This window comes from Aedes albopictus, chromosome 2, assembly GCF_035046485.1.
Source record: "Aedes albopictus strain Foshan chromosome 2, AalbF5, whole genome shotgun sequence".
Taxonomy (NCBI): Eukaryota; Metazoa; Arthropoda; class Insecta; order Diptera; family Culicidae; genus Aedes; species Aedes albopictus.
The window spans coordinates 86,537,718-86,550,016 of record NC_085137.1 but is presented as its reverse complement, the minus strand read 5'-3'; positions in this window follow the sequence as shown (position 1 = coordinate 86,550,016).

Here is a 12,299-nt window from a genome sequence, read left to right as displayed (position 1 = left end):
AAGCATAAAGCCTTAGTTTATGTTGGATAATCACTGGATTTGCTAATATAATCACAATAAAATGCACTTCCCGCATCTGCACTAGTTCTTCACGAATAAAAACTCATGAGTGTTTCTGTTTTGTTTTGCTTCTTACTCACGAAGCAGGCGAGTGCGAATAAACTCACACACTGTTTACTCTCGGCAGCGTGAGTAAACCTTGTGTTGGCTATACACTCGCGAATTGCTTCACGATCCTACCGACTGCGCCATTGTAGGATTTCACTATCAAAAGTAAATAATAAACACCATTTCTTTTTCCAATTTATAAATATATTTTTTATCACTTCTAAAACACTCCATTCACTACAACATCATTCTTGAAACTGAATCCTATTCAACTCGCTCAATCGTTCATGTCAATCCTCTCTCTCTTTCTTCCCTTTTCTCGTTCTACTTCGTCACGGTCTCTTTCCTTCACTCCCGTCAATCAGCGCTCAAGCTGAGAGTAGCATTTCCAAGCTCGCTTTTCGGCTGTCACAAGCATTGAAGTGGGATTTCGGTATGCATGCAAATGTAGGATTTCACTATCAAAAGTAAATAATAAACACCATTTCTTTTTCCAATTTATAAATATATTTTTTATCACTTCTAAAACACTCCATTCACTACAACATCATTCTTGAAACTGAATCCTATTCAACTCGCTCAATCGTTCATGTCAATCCTCTCTCTCTTTCTTCCCTTTTCTCGTTCTACTTCGTCACGGTCTCTTTCCTTCACTCCCGTCAATCAGCGCTCAAGCTGAGAGTAGCATTTCCAAGCTCGCTTTTCGGCTGTCACAAGCATTGAAGTGGGATTTCGGTATGCATGCAGTTTCCCAACGCACGCACTGATAGAAATTGTTATGTGTCTTCCAAATTGTCAATCATTTAAATTTTATGATTATTCACGCCCTACTTCTACATCCTTTCCCTCTTCTACTCCTGATTAAGTTTATTTTAACATGAAAAGCAAATATTTACTAAATTATTCTACATATTGCGCACGTGTAATATGACGGAAAAATTCTAAAAAGATAAAAAAAAATTAATAATGTTAATAAATACTTACCATAGATTTCTTTCATTACGATTTTGTGCTATTATTCGTATTGACCTGAAAAATGGAAAAAAAAATCCCCAAACAACACAATGAGGAAAAAAACCTTGACGAGTTCAATTCAAATTGCACATTGTCACGTAACAAACACATTCCAATTATCCACCCAGAACATAATGGAGCTTGTCAGGCTCCAAATGTTACTTTCAAACGGTCATATCAGAAATAAATGATCAGCCAGCCAAATTCAGTACCTCTTTACATCAAATAATCATCTTCAGTACCTCCATGTTAAAAAAAATGCTTTCTTGGATGGAGCTTACCAGCCTGCAGAAGATTCACACAAGCAACAAAATCAGAAAACAACTGCAACAAGTTCAATTCAACATTGCTTTACATATTCTATCTTTCCAATAATTTTTAAATTCAATGTCACTTTACCCATTCAATCTTTCCTGCCTGGACACAACTGATTTTGATCAGGCTTTTTTTGGATGGAGCTTGCCAGGCTCCAGAAGATTCCCGCCAGCAACAAAATCAGAAAACAACTACAACGAGTTCAATTCAACATTGCTTTACATATTCTATCTTTCCAATAATTTTTAAATTCAATGTCACTTCATCCATTCAATCTTTCCTGCCTGGACACAACTGATTTCGATCATGCTTTCTTGGATGGAGCTTGCCAGGCTCCAGAAGATTCCCACAAGCAACAAAATCAGAAAACAACTACAACGAGTTCAATTCAACATTGCTTTACATACTATATCTTTCTAATAATTTATACATTCACTTTCACTGCACACATTCAATCTTTCCTGTCTGAACACAACTAATTTTAATCATGCTTTCTTGGATGGAGCTTACCAGGCTCCAGAAGATTCCCGCATGCAACAAAATCAGAAAACAACTACAACGAGTTCAATTCAACATTGCTTTACATATTCTATCTTTCTAATAATTTATACATTCACTTTCACTGCACACATTCAATCTTTCCTGTCTGAACACAACTAATTTTAATCATGCTTTCTTGGATGGAGCTTACCAGGCTCCAGAAGATTCCCGCATGCAACAAAATCAGAAAACAACTACAACGAGTTCAATTCAACATTGCTTTACATATTCTATCTTTCTAATAATTTTTAAATTCAATGTCACTTTACCCATTCAATCTTTCCTGCCTGGACACAACTGATTTTGATCATGCTTTTTTTGGATGGAGCTTGCCAGGCTCCAGAAGATTCCCGCAAGCAACAAAATCAGAAAACAACTACAACGAGTTCAATTCAACATTGCTTTACATATTATATCTTTCTAATAATTTATACATTCACTTTCACTGCACACATTCAATCTTTCCTGTCTGAACACAACTAATTTTAATCATGCTTTCTGGGATGGAGCTTACCAGGCTCCAGAAGATTCCCGCAAGCAACAAAATCAGAAAACAACTACAACGAGTTCAATTTAACATTGCTTTACATATTCTATCTTTCTAATAATTTTTAAATTCAATGTCACTTCATCCATTCAATCTTTCCTGCCTGGACACAACTGATTTCGATCATGCTTTTTTTGGATGGAGCTTGCCAGGCTCCAGAAGATTCCCGCAAGCAACAAAATCAGAAAACAACTACAACGAGTTCAATTCAACATTGCTTTACATATTCTATCTTTCCAATAATTTTTAAATTCAATGTCACTTTACCCATTCAATCTTTCCTGCCTGGACACAACTGATTTTGATCATGCTTTTTTTTGGATGGAGCTTGCCAGGCTCCAGAAGATTCCCGCAAGCAACAAAATCAGAAAACAACTACAACGAGTTCAATTCAACATTGCTTTACATATTCTATCTTTCTAATAATTTTTAAATTCAATGTCACTTCATCCATTCAATCTTTCCTGCCTGGACATAACTGATTTTCATCATGCTTTTTTTGGATGGAGCTTGCCAGGCTCCAGAAGATTCCCGCAAGCAACAAAATCAGAAAACAACTACAACGAGTTCAATTCAACATTGCTTTACATATTCTATCTTTCTAATAATTTTTAAATTCAATGTCACTTCATCCATTCAATCTTTCCTGCCTGGACACAACTGATTTTCATCATGCTTTTTTTTGGATGGAGCTTGCCAGGCTCCAGAAGATTCCCGCAAGCAACAAAATCAGAAAACAACTACAACGAGTTCAATTCAACATTGCTTTACATATTCTATCTTTCTAATAATTTTTAAATTCAATGTCACTTCATCCATTCAATCTTTCCTGCCTGGACACAACTGATTTTGATCATGCTTTCTTGGATGGAGCTTGCCAGGCTCCAGAAGATTCCCGCAAGCAACAAAATCAGAAAACAACTACAACGAGTTCAATTCAACATTGCTTTACATATTCTATCTTTCTAATAATTTTTAAATTCAATGTCACTTCATCCATTCAATCTTTCCTGCCTGGACACAACTGATTTTGATCATGCTTTCTTGGATGGAGCTTGCCAGGCTCCAGAAGATTCCCACAAGCAACAAAATCAGAAACAACTACAACGAGTTCAATTCAACATTGCTTTACATATTCTATCTTTCTAATAATTTTTAAATTCAATGTCACTTCATCCATTCAATCTTTCCTGCCTGGACACAACTGATTTTCATCATGCTTTTTTTGGATGGAGCTTGCCAGGCTCCAGAAGATTCCCGCAAGCAACAAAATCAGAAAACAACTACAACGAGTTCAATTCAACATTGCTTTACATATTCTATCTTTCTAATAATTTTTAAATTCAATGTCACTTCATCCATTCAATCTTTCCTGCCTGGACACAACTGATTTTCATCATGCTTTCTTGGATGGAGCTTGCCAGGCTCCAGAAGATTCCCACAAGCAACAAAATCAGAAACAACTACAACGAGTTCAATTCAACATTGCTTTACATATTCTATCTTTCCAATAATTTTTAAATTCAATGTCACTTCATCCATTCAATCTTTCCTGCCTGGACACAACTAATTTTCATCATGCTTTTTTTGGATGGAGCTTGCCAGGCTCCAGAAGATTCCCGCAAGCAACAAAATCAGAAACAACTACAACGAGTTCAATTCAACATTGCTTTACATATTCTATCTTTCCAATAATTTTTAAATTCAATGTCACTTTACCCATTCAATCTTTCCTGCCTGGACACAACTGATTTTGATCATGCTTTTTTTTTGGATGGAGCTTGCCAGGCTCCAGAAGATTCCCGCAAGCAACAAAATCAGAAAACAACTACAACGAGTTCAATTCAACATTGCTTTACATATTCTATCTTTCTAATAATTTTTAAATTCAATGTCACTTCATCCATTCAATCTTTCCTGCCTGGACACAACTGATTTCGATCATGCTTTTTTTGGATGGAGCTTGCCAGGCTCCAGAAGATTCCCGCAAGCAACAAAATCAGAAAACAACTACAACGAGTTCAATTCAACATTGCTTTACATATTCTATCTTTCTAATAATTTTTAAATTCAATGTCACTTCATCCATTCAATCTTTCCTGCCTGGACACAACTGATTTTGATCATGCTTTCTTGGATGGAGCTTGCCAGGCTCCAGAAGATTCCCACAAGCAACAAAATCAGAAACAACTACAACGAGTTCAATTCAACATTGCTTTACATATTCTATCTTTCTAATAATTTTTAAATTCAATGTGTTAGCCCGAACAAGCTATACCCTGCTTAAGCCGATACACGGATAAACGGTCACCCGGTTGCGAGAAGGCTACTGTACCAAACAGCGCCGAACAATGAGAGGTGATGGAAATGACAGCAATGATTTGGCACAAATGCACAGGAAAACAGTAAAACTGTGAACCATACTCAGTTCGATAAATTTGTAAAATTATTATATTCGGATATATTTGGAACGATATTTGTCAGAACTTAGTTAACGATTAAGTGTAGTTTGCATTTATTGATCGTGAGTTTCTCGAGATATTTAGTTATGCACATAAATTGTTATTTTCTAATGTATTCTGTACCATAATTTAGGTTACGAGCAGAAAGTGGATAGCACATAATTTTGCTATTGTAATTCTCCTCTGTTCACAAAACCGTTCGTTTCGTAAGTAGTTTTCTACATGCTATATAAAATCAAATGCACTGAATTCAACCGTGTTTATAGGAATATCGCAGTATTTATCCATTTGTTGATCGACCAGGGGTAGCAGAGAGTGAGAGAGTTTACCGATAATGTAAGAATACCGAAAATATGCGTTATGGAATGTATACGTTAGACTAAAATTGAATTTGTTATTCCAGCTTTATAGCGTTTACAATAAACAGAACTGCTGAAAGAATCGTAACTTCTTTACTGCTACTCCGACGTGACAACAAAATCTATAAAGATTATCGCCGAAACATCGATTGTGTCCAGGCTTCAGAACGAACACTGGAGAGATAGTTCACGATGGCAACCAGCACGGATTGGCAGAACTGCATTGCCTGTAACAAGCCAGATCGGGAAGAGAATTTGGTAGCCTGTGATGCCTGTAAGGATCGGTACCATTTCTCATGCGCTTCGGTGGACGACGGCGTCCGAGATAGATGCTGGTCATGCAGCAGGTGTGCTTCTGCCATACTCGTGGATGAAGTGTCGAGATCCGGTCAATCCAGCAAGTCCAGTAAAAGCAGTCGGTCGTTGAGGATTAAGCTTCAGCTAATGAAGATTGAGGAGGAGCGTAAGGCCGAAGAGAAGCTCATGTTGCAACGGCAAGAGCTTGAAAAGGAGCGCCAGGAAAAAGCTCTGCTCGAGAAAGCGTCCATGGAGAAGAGGTACCGTGAAGAAAAGTACGCGCTGTTGATGGCGGAAGCGAGCGAAGACGACGGTGAAAGCGTCAAAAGCCGTAGGAGTCGAGTGAGCAGCAAGGACAAGGTCAATAGGTGGATAAAGGACCACGCAGGTATTCTGTCCGAGGGAGACGGTCAGCCTGATCTGGTTGAAGAGCTTCCCGCTAAGCCATCATCGGATGTGAATGCGAATGGCGCGAAGAATCACGAAACACCACTAACATCGTTGGGCGACAAAGTTGGTAAACCACTAGGCGCAGTACCAAAAGAAGTCGTTTCGATCAAACCGGCCACACAGACGTCGACTCCGACCCAGAAAGACCATGTAGGACCACCAGAATCGTTTTTGCAGATGCAAACGATAGCCGAGCAACCAAACTCAAAGCTGGTTTTCGATCAACCCCGTCAATCGATTTCCCAACCAGTTGTCAGAGGACTAACGGTACCTCGAGAGATCCAGCAGCAGGTTCCGCTAGCGACAGTCTGGCCACCGAATCACCATTCTGGTTCGTTTCCGACGGAGCAACAACAACTGTACCCGCAAATCCAGAATCCTGCGTTTGGCCCACGGCCCGATCACCAGCGTGCACCAGCGGTGAATCATTCTCGATCGCCACCGGGGATTCACCATTCCACGATTAATCCAAACCAACTAAACGGTACGCAATCGTTCCAACCCGATCAATCTCAAGCAGCGTGGGGTCAGTTTCAGCAGCAGCTGGCCGCCAGACAAGTGGTACCGAAGGAACTTCCGGTGTTTACCGGAAACCCGGAGGATTGGCCATTATTCGTGAGTAGCTACAGGAATTCGACAGTGATGTGCGGCTACTCAGATGCGGAAAACCTCATGAGGCTGCAGAGGTGCCTCAGAGGCAGCGCGTTGGAAGCTGTCCGCAGCAACCTACTGCTGCCGTCGTCCGTTCCTCAAGTGCTGGCTACGTTAGAAACGCTCTTTGGCAGTCCAGATCGACTGCTACAGACCATGTTGAACAAGGTCCGTAATGTTCCAGCGCCAAAAGCAGACCGGCTGGAGACTTTGGTCAATTTTGGCATCACCGTTCAGAACCTCGTGGGGCATCTGAAAGGCGCAAACCAGCAGGCACATCTGATGAATCCATCGTTGCTGAGCGAACTGGTGGAAAAGCTACCGGCTAATATTCGATTGGACTGGGCACTACACAAGCAGCGCGCCGGCTTCGTCGACTTGGGCACCTTCAGCGAGTATATGATGGCGATAACTTCGGCGGCCAGTGATGTCACGCAGTTCAGCGACCACGATGCCCATCGAGCCAACCGCATCGAGAGACAGCGTCCCAAGGAGAAGGCGTATATGAACACCCACTCTTCGGCAGATGTTCGTAAGTCTGATAGTTTTAGAGGTAAGCCAGAAAGTTTAGCGAGACCGTGCTATATTTGCCAAAGTCTAAAGCATAGAATAAGAGATTGCTCTAGATTTAAGACATTGCCTATGGGAGATCGCTGGAAAGCAGTTAGTGCACACCAACTGTGTAAAATTTGTTTGGTGCCGCACGGTAAGTGGCCATGTAAATCCAATAAAGTGTGTGAAGTGGGGGGCTGTTCTAAGGGGCATAACACGTTACTCCACCCGGGCCATCCTGACGAGTTTCCACGTTCCGGAACCAGTGCGCCGGCAGTCGTTTCTGTGCATCGCCAGCTTCAGAATCCCATTTTGTTCCGCATTATCCCAGTGACGCTCTATGGGAAAGGGACGCAGATAACAACCTTCGCCTTTCTGGATGAGGGGTCATCCTTGACTCTGATGGACGCCGATATCGCGGATCAACTGAACATCAGCGGCGAAGTGCATCCATTGTGTCTTACATGGACAGCGAACATTGAGCGGCGGGAGGCAACATCACGACAAGTTAGTCTGCAAATCTCGGGTTCATCGAACGACACCAAATTCGTATTGGGCGACGTTCGCACAGTGGAAGGCTTAGCTCTCCCAACGCAAACTCTTCAGTATGGAGAACTAGCCAGACGGTACCCACACTTGGAAGGACTTCCGATCAAGGACTACGAGCAAGCGGTTCCGAGGATTTTGATAGGCATGGACAACGTTCATTTGTCTGTTCCGTTGAGAAGAAGGGAACGAGGAACACGAGAACCAATTGCAGCGAAGACAAGATTAGGTTGGACGGTGTTCGGCTGCGTTGGTGATCCTTCGAAAGTCTCTGTTTCACCTTCGTTTCACATTTGCGAATGCGTGGAGCTGAATGGAATCCATCAGCTGGTTGAAAGTTTTTTCTCCGAGGAATGTCTGGGTATTGCAGCAGCACGTACGCTGGAAGGAAACGAAGATCGCCGCGCAAGAGAGATCCTAGAAACTACCACCGTACAGCGAGAAGATGGGCGTTTTGAGACTGGTTTACTGTGGCGCAACGACGTCGTGGAGTTTCCTCCAAGCTACGCTATGGCTGAAAGGAGACTAGCTTGCCTTCATCGTCGACTGAAAGCCAACCCGGAGCTGCTAGCGAACCTGGAAACCCAAATAGCTGAATACCAGATCAAAGGATATGCGCACAAGGCTACAAAGCAAGAGATCGAAGAATTCAATCCCAAGCAGACATGGTTTTTACCGTTAGGGGTTGTGACCAATCCAAGAAAACCTGGAAAGGTCCGCATGATTTGGGACGCCGCTGCGAAAGTCAACGGCGTATCGTTTAATAGCATGATGTTGAAGGGGCCGGACCTGTTGACGCCATTGCCGAAGGTATTGTTTCAGTTTCGCCAGCGACAAATTGCAGTTGTTGGAGATGTGCGTGAAATGTACCACCAGTTCTTCATCCGTGACGCAGATCGTTCCGCTCAATGCTTCCTGTGGAGCCCGGAGCCCTCTCAACCGCCGGAAGTATTCATCATGGATGCAGCGACCTTCGGCTCCACCTGTTCTCCGTGTCAGGCACAGTTCATTAAGAACATGAATGCGAAAAGCTGGGCGAATGAATTTCCGGAAGCAGCAGTAGCACTAGTAGAAAACCACTACGTGGATGACTACTTAGATAGCAGGGACACAGCAGAAGAAATGGCAAAATTGGCGACAGATGTTCGAACGGTGCACGCGAAAGCACGGTTCGAAATAAGAAATTGGCAGTCGAATTCGGGACAGGTGTTGGCGCATCTTGGGGAACAGCATACATCTCAAAGTAAGGAGTTCACTAGCGATAAAGCTAGTCTCATTGAACGTGTGCTAGGGATGGCCTGGCTTCCCAAGGAAGATGTATTCACCTTCAGAATATCTGTGTCGGAGGATCTGCAGCGATTAGTATCAGGAGATTCAGTGCCTACGAAGAGGAAGATCTTGCGGTTTATTATGAGCCTATATGATCCGATTGGACTAATCTCTCATGTGCTGATACATGGGAAAACCATCATTCAAGATCTGTGGAGATGTGGAGTTGGATGGGACGATCCAATCCCCGAAGAAGTCAACGAAACATGGAGAAGATTTGTCAGCGTGTTCGGCGAGCTGCATCAGGTTCAAGTACCTCGCTGCTACTTTCCAGACTACGAAAATGGCATCTATGAAACGTTGGAGCTGCACATGTTTGTGGATGCGAGCTTGTCTGCTATGGCTTGTGCGGCTTTCTTCCGTGTAATCGACCGTGGACAAGCACGATGTGCGTTGGTGGCTTCGAAAGCGAAGGTTGCTCCGTTGAAACCACTGTCAGTTCCGCGTTTAGAGTTGCAAGCGGCTGTTATGGGAAGCCGCTTAATGAAGACCATTGCCGACAGTCATTCGATAAAAATCCAGAGGAGATTCATCTGGACCGATTCCAACACTGTTCTACTGTGGATTCGGTCGGACGCTAGAAAGTACCGACAATACGTTGCTGTGCGTGTAGGCGAAATTCTGGACGAGACCAAGGTGCAGGAATGGAGATACGTGCCGTCGGGGCTAAATGTGGCGGACGATGCGACCAAATGGAAGGGAGCTCCGGATCTACGGCCAACCAACCGTTGGTTCTCTGGTCCAGATTTTTTGTATGAACCGGAGAATCAGTGGCCACAGCAGAAAGTGCAGTACGTCGAAATTCCAGAAGAATTACGCGCAGTTCATTTTCACCGAGAAATTACCAGTGTCAGCTTCATCGATGTTCAACGGTTTTCTAAATGGGAACGTCTCTTACGGTCGGCTTCGTTCATCTTTAAGTTCATTAGGCGATGTCGCAACATACCGGGATCATCTCAGATGTCAGAAGGATTGGATCAGCAAGATTTCAAACGTGCGGAATGCGCCTTGTGGCGATTGGCGCAAGAGGACGAATACGCAGAAGAGCTGAAGCAAATAAGAGCTGAAAACGAAAGTGAAGTAAAAAGGAACAGTCCCTTAAGGAAGCTGTCTCCGTTTATCGGAGAACATGGAGAACTTCGCTTGGGAGGTCGCATCGGTGCTTCACCCTTCACTGCGTACGATGCGAAGTATCCAGTGATCCTGCCGAAAGGACACCGTATTACCGAACTTGTCATCGACAGCTACCACAGATTGTTTGGGCACCAGAACGGAGAAACTGTGGTAAACGAATTGAGACAAAAATATTACATCTCCAACATGCGAGCGGAAGTGCGCAAGGCTGCTAAACGTTGCCAATGGTGCCGCACCTACAAAGTTCAACCGCAGATTCCAAGGATGGCGCCACTGCCGGAAGAGCGCGTGACACCGTTTGTCAGACCGTTCACGATGATCGGGATAGATTATTTTGGTCCTTATTTGATCAAAATTGGCAGAAGTTTGGTGAAACGGTGGGTTGTCCTATATACTTGTCTCACTATAAGGGCGGTCCACTTAGAGATAGCAGCATCCTTATCAACCGAGTCGTGTATGCTGGCGCTTCGTAGATTCATAGCCAGACGTGGAGCGCCGCAGCAGATTTACACCGACAACGGGACCAACTTCGTCGGTACCGAAAGGGAGTTGGCGAGGCAATTACAGGACGTGAACCAGAAGATGTCTGAGAGCTTCACGAACGCAAACACCAGGTGGAATTTCATTCCACCAGCCTCTCCGCACATGGGCGGTGCGTGGGAGAGGATGGTCAGGGCTGTTAAAACGGCTATGAGCTCCATGAACCACCCCCGGACTCCTACAGAGGAAGTGTTTCACACCGTTTTATGCGAAGCCGAGTCTATGGTCAACTCGAGACCATTAACATACATGCCGCTGGAAGGTTCGGATCAGGAGGCTCTTACACCAAACCATTTTCTCCTTCTGAATTCAGTGGGAGTGACGCAGACTGAGAAATCGTCGACGGAGGAAAGAGAAGCTCTACGCAGCAACTGGAGACTCTGTCAGCACATTTTGGATCAGTTCTGGCGCAGATGGATCCGTGAGTATCTGCCTACAATAACGCGAAGGACCAAATGGTTTGCGGAAACGAAGAGGATAGAATTAGGTGATGTAGTCTTCATTGTAGACGGAAATGTTAGAAATCGCTGGACACGAGGAGTGGTGACAGCAGTTTTTCCAGGCAAGGACGGACGTATTAGGCGAGCAGAGGTCCGAACTACTTCTGGAACGTTACGAAGATCAGTGGCAAAACTAGCAGTCATGGATATTCTTCCGGAGAGTAATGCTGCAGATTCAGAGCAGCTTTACGGGGCGGGGAATGTTAGCCCGAACAAGCTATACCCTGCTTAAGCCGATACACGGATAAACGGTCACCCGGTTGCGAGAAGGCTACTGTACCAAACAGCGCCGAACAATGAGAGGTGATGGAAATGACAGCAATGATTTGGCACAAATGCACAGGAAAACAGTAAAACTGTGAACCATACTCAGTTCGATAAATTTGTAAAATTATTATATTCGGATATATTTGGAACGATATTTGTCAGAACTTAGTTAACGATTAAGTGTAGTTTGCATTTATTGATCGTGAGTTTCTCGAGATATTTAGTTATGCACATAAATTGTTATTTTCTAATGTATTCTGTACCATAATTTAGGTTACGAGCAGAAAGTGGATAGCACATAATTTTGCTATTGTAATTCTCCTCTGTTCACAAAACCGTTCGTTTCGTAAGTAGTTTTCTACATGCTATATAAAATCAAATGCACTGAATTCAACCGTGTTTATAGGAATATCGCAGTATTTATCCATTTGTTGATCGACCAGGGGTAGCAGAGAGTGAGAGAGTTTACCGATAATGTAAGAATACCGAAAATATGCGTTATGGAATGTATACGTTAGACTAAAATTGAATTTGTTATTCCAGCTTTATAGCGTTTACAATAAACAGAACTGCTGAAAGAATCGTAACTTCTTTACTGCTACTCCGACGTGACAACACAATGTCACTTCATCCATTCAATCTTTCCTGCCTGGACACAACTGATTTTCATCATGCTTTTTTTTGGATG